General features: G+C 43.1%; 1 long non-coding RNA gene across 3 annotated transcripts; it reads left to right on the forward strand.

Moving 5' to 3' along the window:
* The first annotated feature begins 1,948 nt into the window (after positions 1 to 1,948).
* LOC129635897 (uncharacterized) lies at positions 1,949 to 12,434 on the forward strand. Of its 3 annotated transcripts, none has more exons than XR_008706522.1 (5): positions 1,949 to 3,484; positions 3,687 to 3,922; positions 8,184 to 8,270; positions 10,801 to 10,904; positions 11,446 to 12,434. It is a non-coding gene; the product is annotated as an uncharacterized LOC129635897 (long non-coding RNA). The 3 variants fall into 3 exon arrangements; XR_008706520.1 differs by having other exon boundaries at positions 3,714 to 3,922; XR_008706521.1 differs by having other exon boundaries at positions 3,714 to 3,922; positions 11,576 to 12,434.
* Positions 12,435 to 13,357: the final 923 nt, after the last annotated feature.

A 13,357-nucleotide genomic window follows, 5' to 3' on the forward strand; every position in this document is an offset into this window, starting at 1 on the left:
ACTCTGCTGTCCCAATGCAGGGCCCAGGGTTCGATCCCTCATTAGGGAAATGACCCCACACCCTGCAACTAAGACTTGTGCAGACAAATAAATAAATAAACAGAAATAAATACATAAAAAATACTTTCTGTGATAAATAATTATTGAGTGACTGCTGTGTGCCAGGTACCAACAATGGAATATGTTTTACTCTTTTTTCCTCAAAATTCACTAAGAAGTGAACATTGTTAGGGATCATTATACTTTTTTAAGAAATTTGCCAACTGTTTTTAACCCCCTGTCAATTTTAGTTGTTAGATGTGAAATTAACAGTGGTGTGCATAAGAAAGAATTTAAATCTAACATGCTGACTCCATCTTCTCCTCCCTTGTTCCACTTAATTATAAAACATCATAAAGTAATTACTGTGGCCTCTAATAATGAACTTCATTTGTAATGGAGAAATTTCTTAATGATTGTTATGTTGCAGTCAATCTTGCTGATGATTTTGGAGGTTGATAAGTGTTGAAAATGACTTGGGAAGTAGCACTGACTTAATGTAGATAAAAATATGCTTCTCCTTGCCTGTGCTCACAGGATTTATGCTGTATTTGCAAAACCGAACTATGGTAAGAAATGCTCTATGTCTTAATTGCAAGAGAACAGACTGTTTATTCTTCTCAATCATTTACTGAGAGAGTTTTTGTTGTGTCAGCAAGTGATGTGAGACTGATAAGAAGTGCTTCAATCATATGACCCAAATTCGTGCAAAAAAGGACTATTAGATCTATCTTTTTTTATTACACAGATTACTTAGCTATGAGGAAGTAAAGTATTGAGGAAATTTGGCTAAGAATGCAGACCAGAATATATTAATTTGAGGACACGTTTGTGAGCTCTATAGGGGAAATAAGGGGAACAGATGAATAAGAGGACCAAAAAACATAAGAAATCATGCAAATTGGGAAAATTCCCTGTGTTAAAGGAAATAAGTGAAGAAGAGGCAGAGGAGACTGCTACCCAAGGGCAATAAGATAATGTGTCCTAATGGGGGTTTGCATGGAATGGGGGGTTGGTCCGAAAAGTAGAGACAGTCACCAAAATCATTAGGAGAGTCAGGGGACAGCCAGGGCAATTGAGATGGAGAAGCCTCCTTGGGGGCCCCGGGAAGCTGGTGGACCAGAGGATGAGCCCACTGGAACACAGGGCTCCTCATGATGAAGCTCGTGGGCAGTGAGCAGACCTAAGCTCCCAGCTACACAGCTTCTGTAGTCACAGCCATTGTCAATGCCAGCTTGAATTCTCATGCTCCACCAGACTCTTCTCCCTTGAAATTATCCCTTGAAAATGTCTGATCCCTGTGATCAGATATACCCAATACTGTGGCTCAATTGCCCCCCAAAGAGTGGCAGATAATCTGTAATTATTCCTTGAGCTACAGATGGCTTTGATAGAGGGTGTGGAGTCCAAACCTTGGAGGGGGAAAGGGTGAAAAGATTTTGGTGTGATGTAGGGGGGAAACGTCAGTAAACTCCCAAGCTTTTAGGTCACCAGGTAATCTGCAGAACATTAATCCTCACCCTAGCCCTGAGCCTCAAATCTTTGCTGATTTGTATCCCTGGGGAGCCAAAGAGTGACAGGGTGAGGAATGAGGGGGCTCCTGGAGGAAGTAGAGGAGGTGTTACAGATACTGATGATTTGAAAGCCCCAGCTGGGATGTAACTCTTTTTTAAAAAATCTTTTTTTTTTTTATGTGGACCATTTTTAATATCTCTAATTGAATTTATTATAATATTGTTTCTATGTATATATGTATGTGTGTGTGTGTATATATATATATATATATATATTTTTTTTTTTTTTGGTACGTGAGGCATGTGGGATCTTAGCCCTGTGACCAGGGATCAAACCTGTACTTCCTGCATTGGAAGGCAGAGTCTTAACCACTGGACCACCAGGGACGTCCCTAGGATATGACTCTGCTGCCAACTGGTTGAAGGTTGGGAACAGACTAGGGTCAGAAATGTTTGGGAAAATTCTGTACCTGGCATGAAGCTGTTCTTTAGAGAAGTGATCTTATGCTTTGACAGGAACTTTTCATTTGGCAAAGTGTCTCCTCTGTCAAACTATCTCCAGCAATGTTCCATTTTAGGAGCAAATCTTGTGCAGTTTCAAGGGAAATTGAAGACGGGGAAAAGACAGAATAGTTATGAAGTTCAGAGAAGGCAATGGCACCCCACTCCAGTACTCTTGCTTGGAAAAGCCCATGGACGGAGGAGCCTTGTAGGCTGCAGTCCATGGGGTTGCTAAGAGTTGGACACGACTGAACAACTTCATGTTCACTTTTCACTTTCCTGCATTGGAGAAGGAAATGGCAACCCACTCCAGTGTTCTTGCCTGGAGAATCCCAGGGATGGGGGAGCCTGGTGGGCTGCCGTCTATGGGGTCGCACAGAATCGGACACGACTGAAGCGACTTAGCAACAGCAGCAGCTATGAAGTTACTGGGGCTTGGGTTGGAGACCCAGCAGATGGCATGATAACAGCTTATCTGAACATGGAGGATATATGAGATGAGAAATGGAAATCCATTCTGGTGACTCCCAGATGCTGGTCCAGGGCTCAGCTGGATCATAGAACAATATAGATTCCTGAGCTTCAGACCAGACTTTCTGATTTGAAAGGTCTGTGAGGGTCCTTGGGGGTGATTCTGAGGCAGATTGAAGGTCAGTCAGTCAGTTCAGTCACAAAGTCACGTCAGACTCTACAGGACCCCATGGATGCAGCACGCCAGGCCTCCTTGTCCATCACCAACTCCTGGAGCCTGCTCAAACTCATGTCCATCAAGTCGGTGATGCCATCCAACCCCCTCATCCTTTGTCATCCCCTTTGAAGGTAGGAGCCATTTACCATGGTTCAGAGGGCTCAGCCTTGGCTTCTGATTAGAATCACCTGGTGAACTTGAAACAGGTGCTGCTGTTCACGCCCCACTCTGTACCATTTACATGAGTCTTCAGGAGGAGCTCACACACACTAGTAAAAAGAAACCTCCCAGGGGATTTTATTGTGCAACCAAGTTTGAGAATCATGGCTATAGACCATAATGGCTGTTAGACTTCAGACTTGATGTTCTCAGAGCTTAGGAAAGTAGCAGGGAGAAGCACCTCCCACAAAATGCTCCCCACCCTCCTGCCACCGATAAAAATCATGTGGCAGATGATAAGCTAGGCTGAAATATTTGGCATTTTTTGCTTTCATTTTTAGGAAGCACATGAAACTATGGGGGAAAATGGTTGAATACCTAATTCAAAATATCAGGATAGTGATGTCTAGTGTCAAATTTAGATGCTTACTCAGAATTTCAGTATTTTCCTCCCTCTCCCACCCCTTTTGGTGAATGTTATTTAAAGCAAAATGCAGAGAGATAATTTTCAGTAGCCTTTTAATAATTTCCAGAGTCTTCAGAGCTATAAATTGGATGATTTGGTGATGGCGTAGAGGAGCTGGTGAGTAGGGGGTGTGCCAACTCAAGAAATACAATTCTTCCTCCTCTTGCTTTCTAGTAGATTTGGAAAAAAAAAACAAAAACTCAAAACCTGACCCTGCAAATAATTGAGCCTTTCAGAACAATGTGAAATAATTATCCCAATTTCCCATGTGCTGAGTTGAAGCAGATCTTTTTATATTCCTGCCTGACCTCAAATCTAGAGCTTTTTCACCCATTTCCCTGATCAGAGGTGTAGACATTCAACTTTCCAGGAAGACGGAGAATCTCAGCCTGGCTCAGACCCAGCCACACAGACCAGAGTGTCTCGAGTCCTCAGACTTCCCTTTCTTCCTGGCACGCTCATGGCTCACCGTGAACTGAAGGAGAAGGGGAAAGCCTGCAGGAAGACTAAGAACCACACGGAAGCCCAATCTTTGCCTCCACTGTCTCCACCCAGGTGAGTCCATCCTTGTTTCAAGGCTAGCATGTAGGTAAGAGGGATGGGGAAAGCCTTCGATACACGTCTTCCTCTCTATAGAAATGATGAATTCTTTACTGTCTGAGCCACCAGGGAAGCCCGATAGATATGAGAGCAGTAAGAAAATTAGCACCTCCTACCCCAATTGCTTCCCTGGTGGCTCAGATGGTAAAGCGTCTGCCTGCAATGCAGGAGACTCAGGTTCGATCCCTGGGTTGGGAAGATCCCCTGGAGCAGGAAAGGGCAACCCACTCCAGTATTCTTGCCTGGAGAATTCCATGGACTGAGGAGCCTGGTAGGCTACAGTCCATGGGGTTGCAAAGAGTTGGACACCACTGAGTGACTTCACTTCACTTCACCCCAATTGCAGGACTTCCCAGATGGCGCCAATGGTAAAGAACCCACCCGTCAATGCAGGAGATGTAAGAGACACAGGTTCAATCCCTGGGTCAGGAAGATCCCCTGGAGAAGGGAATGGCAACCCACTCCAGTAGTCTTGCCTGGAGAATCCCATGGACAGAGGAGCCTGGCAGGTTACAGTCCATAGGGTCACACAGTCAGACACAACTAAAGTAACTTACCATGCCCGCTCCCCAACTACGCACAGACATTCTTCTGAGTAAAAGGTGTCACTTTCTGCAAATGAATCCCCTTAAATTTAAATAATGAAAAGATAAACCTAAAGTCTCTTCAGTGTTTTCCTGGAATCTCAAAAAGCTAATGCAATAAGTGAAAATGTGCATACAGAATATTCAATATAAAGTCTTAATGAAAATGTAACCTGTTAAACCTAAGAGGGCGTTCCCTGGTGGTCTAGTGGTTAAGACTCCACCTTTCAGTGGAGGGAGTACAGGTTGATCCCTGGTTGGAGAGCTAAGATCCCATATGCCTCGGTGCTAAAAAACCAAAACAAAACAGAAGCAATAAAAAAAAAGGTTCTTATAATGGGGGGAAGGCAACCTCAAAATAGAGTGCTATGAAGGACCAGGACTGTTTCAAATTAAGACATGGACCCCACATTAGAGACAGAGCCTGAGGGCCACATGGAAATCACAGCTTGCAGTTTCAAACTGTGTCCCAGTGGTCTTTATTTTTGACAATGATCTTTTAGTTTGTGATCAGTAGATTCTCCATTTCATTTCACTCGTCACTGAGATAAGCCATCATAAAATAATTTGGATCTTAATCTTTCACACTGAGGAATAGGCCATTTTGCTAGTTCCATAATCGTATCAACAAATGAGTGTTTATTCAATTTGTTAGAAAATTTTGAATCTCACTTGATATTTGGCTGTCTTTGCTTGCCAAATGAATTGTAGTGAATGACCTAATTTAACTAAATGAATTTGAAAACAATCTCAGATCAAATAGGTCTGTGACTGAGAGGTAGAATTATTAGGTTACCATGTTCCTAGTACCCACGAAATCCCATTTTTGGGCTTGTGTGCTGTGCTAAGTCGCTTCAGTCGTGTCCAACTCTGTGATACTATGGACTATAGCCAGTCAGGCTCCTCTGTCCATGGGATTCTCCAGGCAAGAATGCTGGAGTGGGTTGCCCTTTCCTTCTCCAGGAGATCTGCCTGAACCTGGGATCGGACCCACGTCTCTTATGTCTCCTTCATTGAAAGGCAGGTTCTTCACCACTAGCGCCACCTGGGAAGCCGCATTTTGGGGCTTGGAGCTCTATTAACAAATGTCACCTTCTAATGAGACCTTCATTGGTCCTCAGTCAGCTCCCAAAATTAGCTAGATGAAGCAAGTTGAGAATAATACAGCAGTGTGAATTTGAAGGCCAATGCTGTGTTTGATAAGGAAACATGGGACTGGATGTTCAGTTCCCATCTTTAAAGGACTGGAAAGTTAGACACGTCCATCCTGGCAGCTCCGGCCCTACATGCCTGCCCTATCTGTTTGTGATCACAACCGCTTATCCCTGTAAATAACAAAAGCGCAGGGGCCTATTTGGGGCAGCCTGTGGTAATGAACGTGGCCGTAGTACATGCTCCCCTGCTGAAGAACCTGAGCCTACTTATAAACAAAAAAGATAACAAAAAGGCTATTAAAATTTTTTTATTGGAGTATAGTTGCTGTACAATGTTGTGTTTGTTTCTGCTGCACAGCAAAGTAAATCACTATATGGTTGTTTATTTGTTCTTTGTTGTTCAGTTGTTCAGTTGTGTCCAACTCTTTGCAACCCCATGGACTGCAGCACATCAGGCTTCCCTGTCCTTCACCATCTCCCGGAGTTTGCTCAGATTCATGTCCGTTGAGTCAATGATGCCATCCTCTGTTGTCTCCTTCTCCTCCTGCCCTCCATCTTTCCCAGCCTCAGGGTCTTTCCAAAGTGTTGGCTCTTCGCATCAGGTGGCCAAAGTATCGGAGCTTCAGCTTCAGCATCAGTCCTTCCAATGAATATTCAGGGTTGATTTCCTTTAGGATTGACTGGTTTGATCTCCTTGCAGTCCAAGGGACTCTCCAGGGTCTTCTCCAGCACCACAGTTCAAAAGCATCAGTTCTTTGTCACTCAGCCTTCTCTATGGTCCAGTTCTCACATCCATACATGACTACTGGAAAAACCATAGATTTGACTATATGGACCTTTGTCAGCAAAGTAATGTCTCTGCTTTTTAATACACTGTTCAGGTTTGTCATGGGCTTCCCAAGTGACTCCAGTCATAAAGAACCCGCCTGCCAATGCAAGAGACATAAGAGTCTGTGGTTCGATCCCTGGGGAGATCCCTCCAGAGGATTGAAAAGTTGTTGCTGAATGAAAAGACCCCGGGATTCTTGGCCTCCGGAGGAGAAGAATTCAATCTGGGGCCAGAGACAAGGCTTGATCGCTCAGAGCTTTTGTATAATAAAGTTTTATTAAAGTATAAAGGAGATAGAGAAAGCTTCTGACATAGGCATCAGAAGGGGGCAGAAAGAGTACCCCCCTGCTACCAGTCTTCAGCTGGATGTTATATAGTCACTAGTGAAGTGAAGTCACTCAGTCGTGTCCGACTCTTTGCGACCCCATGGACTATAGCCTACCAGGCTCCTCTGTCCATGGGATTTTCCAGGCAATAGTACTTGAGTGGATTGCCATTTCCTTCTCCAGGGGATCTTCCCGACCCAGGGATTGAACCTGGGTCTCCCGCATTGTAGACAGACGCTTTACTGTCTGAGCCACCAGGGAAGTCCTATATAGTCACTAGCAGTCTGTTAATGAAAGAAAGGAATGTCTTAAAACTCAGAATGGCACCAGGCCCCTTACCCATAAGATGAATTTTGGGATAACCTTGGCACCAAATGGTTCATCCTGGGCCATAAAATGATTAACTGAATCTTGTAGAAGGACAGATTACCATACAAATAGTTTCATTTACATAGATTAGGGGAACAATATCTGAATATAACATACTGGTTTGTCAAGTAGGTTCTGAGCCATTAGGCGAACTGACTTGAAGACAGAGTTTGGGGTAAATGCATAGTACATTAACATAGCTTAAGACAAACATTTCCATAAGAAAAATGCATTGGTTAACTCAAGGTTTGAGAATAGTTAACTTCAGGTGAAACCAGGTGTCATTATGGCAACACAGTATTTTAAGAGAAACCTCCTTTTAAATTTGTATGGAGAAGAAAAAAAATATTGCTAGTTTGTTTCCTCCTGCCGCTTAAGAGAGATAAAAATGTCTGACACTTGCAGGCTATTCCTCCCTTTGGACACCCCTGGCCTTCCTGCCTGTTACCCTCTCATTCCCTTCCAGCTCCTCCCTCCAGGGGAGATCCCCTGGAGGAGGGCATGGCAGCCCGCTCCAGTATTCTTGCCTGGAGAATCCCATGGACAGAGTCTGGCAGTCTATACTCCATAGGGTTGCAAAGAGTTAGAAACAATTGAAGCAACTTAGCACATAGGTTGGTCATAGCTTTTCTTCCAAGGAGCAAGTGTCTTTTAATTTCATGGCTGCAGTCACCTTCTTCAGTGATTTTGGAGCTCAAGAAAAAAAAGTCTTTCACTGTTTCCATTGTTTCCCCATCTATTTGCCATGAAGTGATGGGACCGGATACCAAGATCTTAGTGTTTTGAATGTCGAGTTTTAAGCCAGCTTTTTCACTCTCCTCTTTCACCTTCATCAAGAGGCCTAACATTCAGAATGGCAAATGAATTCATTCGTTCTTTAAAATTGTGTGTTTCTTCTGCTGTGTCTCCTATGCATCTACCACGTGTTGCACGGGCCTCCTGGGGTGTCATCAGGGAAGACGGCAAACAAATTCCTTGCCCCCACGAGTCTTACATTCTAGTTGAAGAAGCAGAAAAGAAGCAGACAGACATATCTTTCAGGTAAATATGCATTTCAAAGAAAAATAAAGCAGAGCAAGGTTGCTGGATGGGAGGCTATTTGAAATGGTGTTCTCAGCTACTGTGTCTTTGGGGAGAGGTAGGTGTGGGGAGAGTCGAGCAAAAATCTTGAGAAGTGTTCTGAACAACAGGAGCACTAAAAGGTGGACTGGACCTTGGTGTTTTCAAGAAATGCAGTCAGACTGGAGCAGAGGGGCAAGAGGAATAACATTAAGAACTGACTCTGGATATGTATTGGAGAAGGCAATGGCACCCCACTCCAGTACTCTTGCCTGGAAAATCCCATGGACGGAGGAGCCTGGTAGGCTGCAGTCTATGGGGTTGCGAAGAGTCGGACATGACTGAAGCGACTTAGCAGCAGCACCAGCAGCTGGATACGTATCTTTGTGTCTATGTTCAGTCGTTCAGTCGTATCTGACTCTTTGTGACCCCATGGACTGCAGCACGCCTGGGGTTGGAATGAAAACCGATCATCTAGAGTCCTATAGCCATTGCTGAGTTTTCCAAATGTGCTGGCATATATGAGTGCAGCACTTTAACAGCATCACCTTTTAGAATTTGAAATAGCTCAGCTGGAATTCCATCACCTCCACTAGTTTTGTTCTAGTAATGCTTCCTAAGGCCCACTTGACTTCATATTCCAGGATGTCTGCACTACTCCAAAAAATATTCTAAGTCTGACCACAGTGTGCCTAATTCCAGGAAAATGGCCACTCTTGTAAACAACTGCTCTGGGTACTAGAGAAAACCCCTGAAATACACTTATTAATGAAGATGGCTATTATAGTTCACATGTGCGTTGCCTCAGATGGATTTTTAAATATTAACATGATTCTAAGATCATGTTAATGTTTAAATATCAGTTGATTACAGGTGTTCTTTTGGGACTTGTAATCACTTGATTACAAGTGTTCTTTTGCTCTTTGGGACATGCTAATGTCCCAAATATCAGTTGATTACAAGTTTCTTTTTTTAAAAAATATTATCTTTGGCTGTTCCAGGTCTTTGTTGCACCATGCAGGTTCTTTTAGATGCTGCATATGAGATCTAGTTCCCTGAACAGGGTTTGAACCCAGGCCCCCTGCACTGGGAATGCAGAGTTTTACCCACTGGATCATCAGGGAAGTTCTCAAGCGTTCCTTTCTAAGTCAGTTCCGAATGCATTTTCCAACAACTGTAGTGCTTATGCATGAGGGGTGCTAAGTTGCTGCAGTTGTGTCTGACTCTTTGCAACCCCGTGAACTGTGGCCCTCCAGGTTCCTCTGTCCATGGATTCGCCAGGCAAGAATACTGGAGTGGGTTGCCATGCCCTCCTTCAGGGGATCTTTCTGACCCAGGGATCGAAGCCGCATCTCTTACGTCTCCTGCACTGGCAGACAGGTTCTTTACCACTAGCGCCAATTTTCCAGAATGACCTTCAAGTCCTATTTGGCACCTCTGTACTTGATGGTATTAATAATAGTACATAGCCAGGATGATAGCATTATTTCTATGAGGAAGTCAATTCTGGATTCCACTTAGTGGGGTCAGTTCACACTCTCCTCTCTCCTGTTCTGCATTCAGCTCATTCTGGTTCTGGGGCTTTGTGGCCTCAGAAGTAGCATCCAACAGCGAGGTTTCCAGGGTTCTTGTGGTATCAGAGAGAGCCCTGAGCCATCAAACAGGGCTCTGATAATCAAAGTGGCAGTAGGGAATCACACACGTACTTCCCCAGAACCATCAGGAAGGCACACGTGTCCTCAGCTGTGCAAGGAAATGGGAAGTACTGTAAGTCCCCTACATATGAACAAGTTCTATTCTGAAAGTGCATTTGTTAAGTCCAATAAAGTTAGCTTAGGTACCCGACGAACATAATCGGCTAAATACTGCTGCTTTTATGCTTGCTTCCTGACCTCCTGGGCTTGAAATAAAGATACGGTACTTCTGTACTCTATTCAGTACTGCACAGTAAAGTACACAAAAGCACAACCATTTGTAGAGAATGCACGCACGTGACAATGTACACCAGACACGGGAACTAATGTATGTGACATTCGAGCACACATTCACATCTTTGAGAGTTCGCAACTTGAAGGTTCATATGTAGGGAACTTACTATAAAGGTGATGGGGAAGCAAACAGCAAAGAAGGGGAATCACCGAGGACTGCAGCACTGTAGGGGAAAGTCACCCAGTTAGTACTTCTCTGTGGCCAACACTAGGGGGCACCATTGTAGCTGAAGGTGTGCCCCTCGCTGGGAATTCAATGTCCTTGGAGTTGTACAATTGGAGGCTCTGCAGGAAATCCGAGGAAGAGACTCTTAATGAGACACCTATGTCCAGGTAAGAGATGTTTATATATCAGGCATTTTTAAGTTGTAAACGACCTTGCAAACTTTTATTAATGGTTTATAACATTATCCATGTGTTTAAAAAGTCTACATTTAATAAACCAGGAGAAACAGTAGGATTATTTGGCTTCATGCTTTTTCATAGACCAGGTTTTATGACCTCAAGTGGTATTTTCTCTCCAGAAGTGCATTTTGAACACAACCTTCTTGTTGCGTTGAGGATGAATGCAGAGAAAGCTAAGCCTGGATACAGAAAGGATAATTAGGAAGTGATTGAAACAATGCAGGTAAGAGATGTTCAGAGCCTGATCTTGGGCAGGAAAATTGACAATGCTTAGGTTGTAAAATTGAACAGGCTAGAGAAATCTGACACGAAGGCAAGGAAGAAGAATAGTAAAGGGTGCTCACTGGCTCTTGGCTGAATAAGCAGGTGACAGCGAACACTGATGAAGGAACAGTCGGGGTGGGGGGGGATGGTGGGTTCACTTCTAGACATGTTGAGTTAGATGCATCCAGGGAATTTGTGTATGGAAAGATGCAGCAAGCTTGGAGCTCAGTGAGGAGTCTGGAGCTGCAGACAGTGATCCAGGTATCACATGCAGGTGACAGCTAAGCCAGGAGAACACAAGGAACCTGCACTAGGAGTTTATAGAGGACAGGATGTCTAGGAAAGAATCTCGAGGCTCAGCAGCATTTAATTGTCAGAGAGAGGAGAGGTACTGGCAAGAGTTTATATACTGGAAAATCAAAGGGTGTGTCTTTAACTGGGTTTCAGTTCAGTTCAGTTGCTCAGTCGTGTCTGACTCTTTGCAACCCCATGAACCGCAGCACGCCAGGCCTCCCTGTCCATCACCAACTCCTGGAGGTCACCCAAACTCACGTCCATCGAGTCAGTGATGCCATCCAGCCATCTCATCCTCTGTCCTCCCCTTCTCCCCCTGCCCCTAATCCCTCCCAGCATCAGAGTCTTTTCCAATGAGTCAACTCTTCACATGAGGTGGCCAAAGTACTGGAGTTTCAGCTTCATCATCATTCCCAAAGACCCAAACCAGTCTATCTGCTCCCCAACTACTTAAGATGGCTCAATGATGACTGCTGAGACTACTCACAATGAACAGGGAAGCCTGGTGTGCTGCAGTCCATGGGGTCACAAAGAGTCGCATGTGACTTTTGATGGAACAACCACAACAAGACAATTAACGTAAAATAAGTTGCTTCTCCTTCCTTTAAACTATTACTGAAATATATCCTTATGTAATAGTGTGCAAAGAACTTAGCACAAAACAAGATTAAATAGTCTTTGGTGATCTTTTAGAAGAGACTTTTAAAAGTTATGAATATGTGCATTGACTTGAAAATTCTTGTTGCAGAAACAATAGACTTATTTCTGTCAATTTCAAATTGTTTTAATTACTCCTGGTAACTGTTAAATTTTCCATATTTTTGACATTGTCAATAATGAATCTGTCATCATTTTCTAATTGGAAAATATATTGTAGTTTTTTAGGAAGAAATTAGTTGGAAGCAAATATGAAAAATATTATCAATGACTATGTGATGATGGAAATATATTATTATTAAGTTTAAAATTATGTAAATTTTTAAAAATTAAGTATTTTAAAAAACTCTATTTCCGCTGTAGTTTTCAGTAAGAACATGTGATTGTAAAATTCTTTCTATATATTTTGTGTGTTCCAGGATTTAAGATCTGACATCCATGATTTATTATGTAAGTCATTTTTATGTCAAAGGCTACACTCATAAATAGAAAAATCATTCCACAATTTTATTTTCTACTTTCTATTTTTGACCATAATAAAATATTATCAGTATTTCATTCATGACTAAAGACCTAGGCTCAGTTCTGTTTTAACATGTGTGATTCTAAGATTTCAACAGAGCTATGGTTTTTCACGTTCTGATTCCTCTTGCTTTAGTAGTCGTTGACACCACCGTTACAGGAGCCACTGGCCTGTAGGCAGGGGAAAAGCAATCACTGTGTGCCTGTACTCCCAGACTAACTGGAGGCTGGATGGTGAGGGGTCCGCAGTAAGCGTATTTCAGGGTCTTCTCAAGGCACCCTCTAGAGGGCAGAGAAATCACAAGCCTGTTAGCAATTCTGTACAATTCAGGATTCTACATCCTTTCTTTAATAATATTCTGCTTTTCAATTTCACTTCATTTCAAATTGATGTTTTCATGATTTATTTTTACCAAATTTCAAAGTTACAAAAGAATATTCTTATTCCCCAGAAACAACTAACACTACCCTACCCAACAACCCAACATGACCAATTCCTCATATATCTTTCCAGAGGCAGTGGGGTGTGTGTGTGTGTGTGTATCACCCTGTCTTCTCCCTTGAAGTGAAAGTGTTAATCACTCAGTCGTGTCCGACTCTTTGAGACCCCATGGACTGTAGGCTCCTCTGTCCATGGAATTCTCCAGGCAAGAATACGGGAGTGGGTTGCCATTTCCTCCTCCAGGGGATCGCCCCAACTCAGGATCAAACCCAGGTCTTTTGCATTGACATGTGGATTCTTTACCATCTGAACCATCAGGGAAGCCCTATCTTCTCCCTTATTTTTATACAAACATTAACCTCCATATAATGTTATCCTGTATCTTGCCTTTTCTGCTTAATATTGCTTTGGATAAAATTCAGTGCAAGGATAGAGAGCTTTCTTGTTTATGACTGAAAATTCTAGCTACAGGGTGCATAATTTTCCAACTAGTACTT

Source organism: Bubalus kerabau, chromosome 21, assembly GCF_029407905.1.
Source record: "Bubalus kerabau isolate K-KA32 ecotype Philippines breed swamp buffalo chromosome 21, PCC_UOA_SB_1v2, whole genome shotgun sequence".
In the NCBI taxonomy this organism is placed as follows: Eukaryota; Metazoa; Chordata; class Mammalia; order Artiodactyla; family Bovidae; genus Bubalus; species Bubalus kerabau.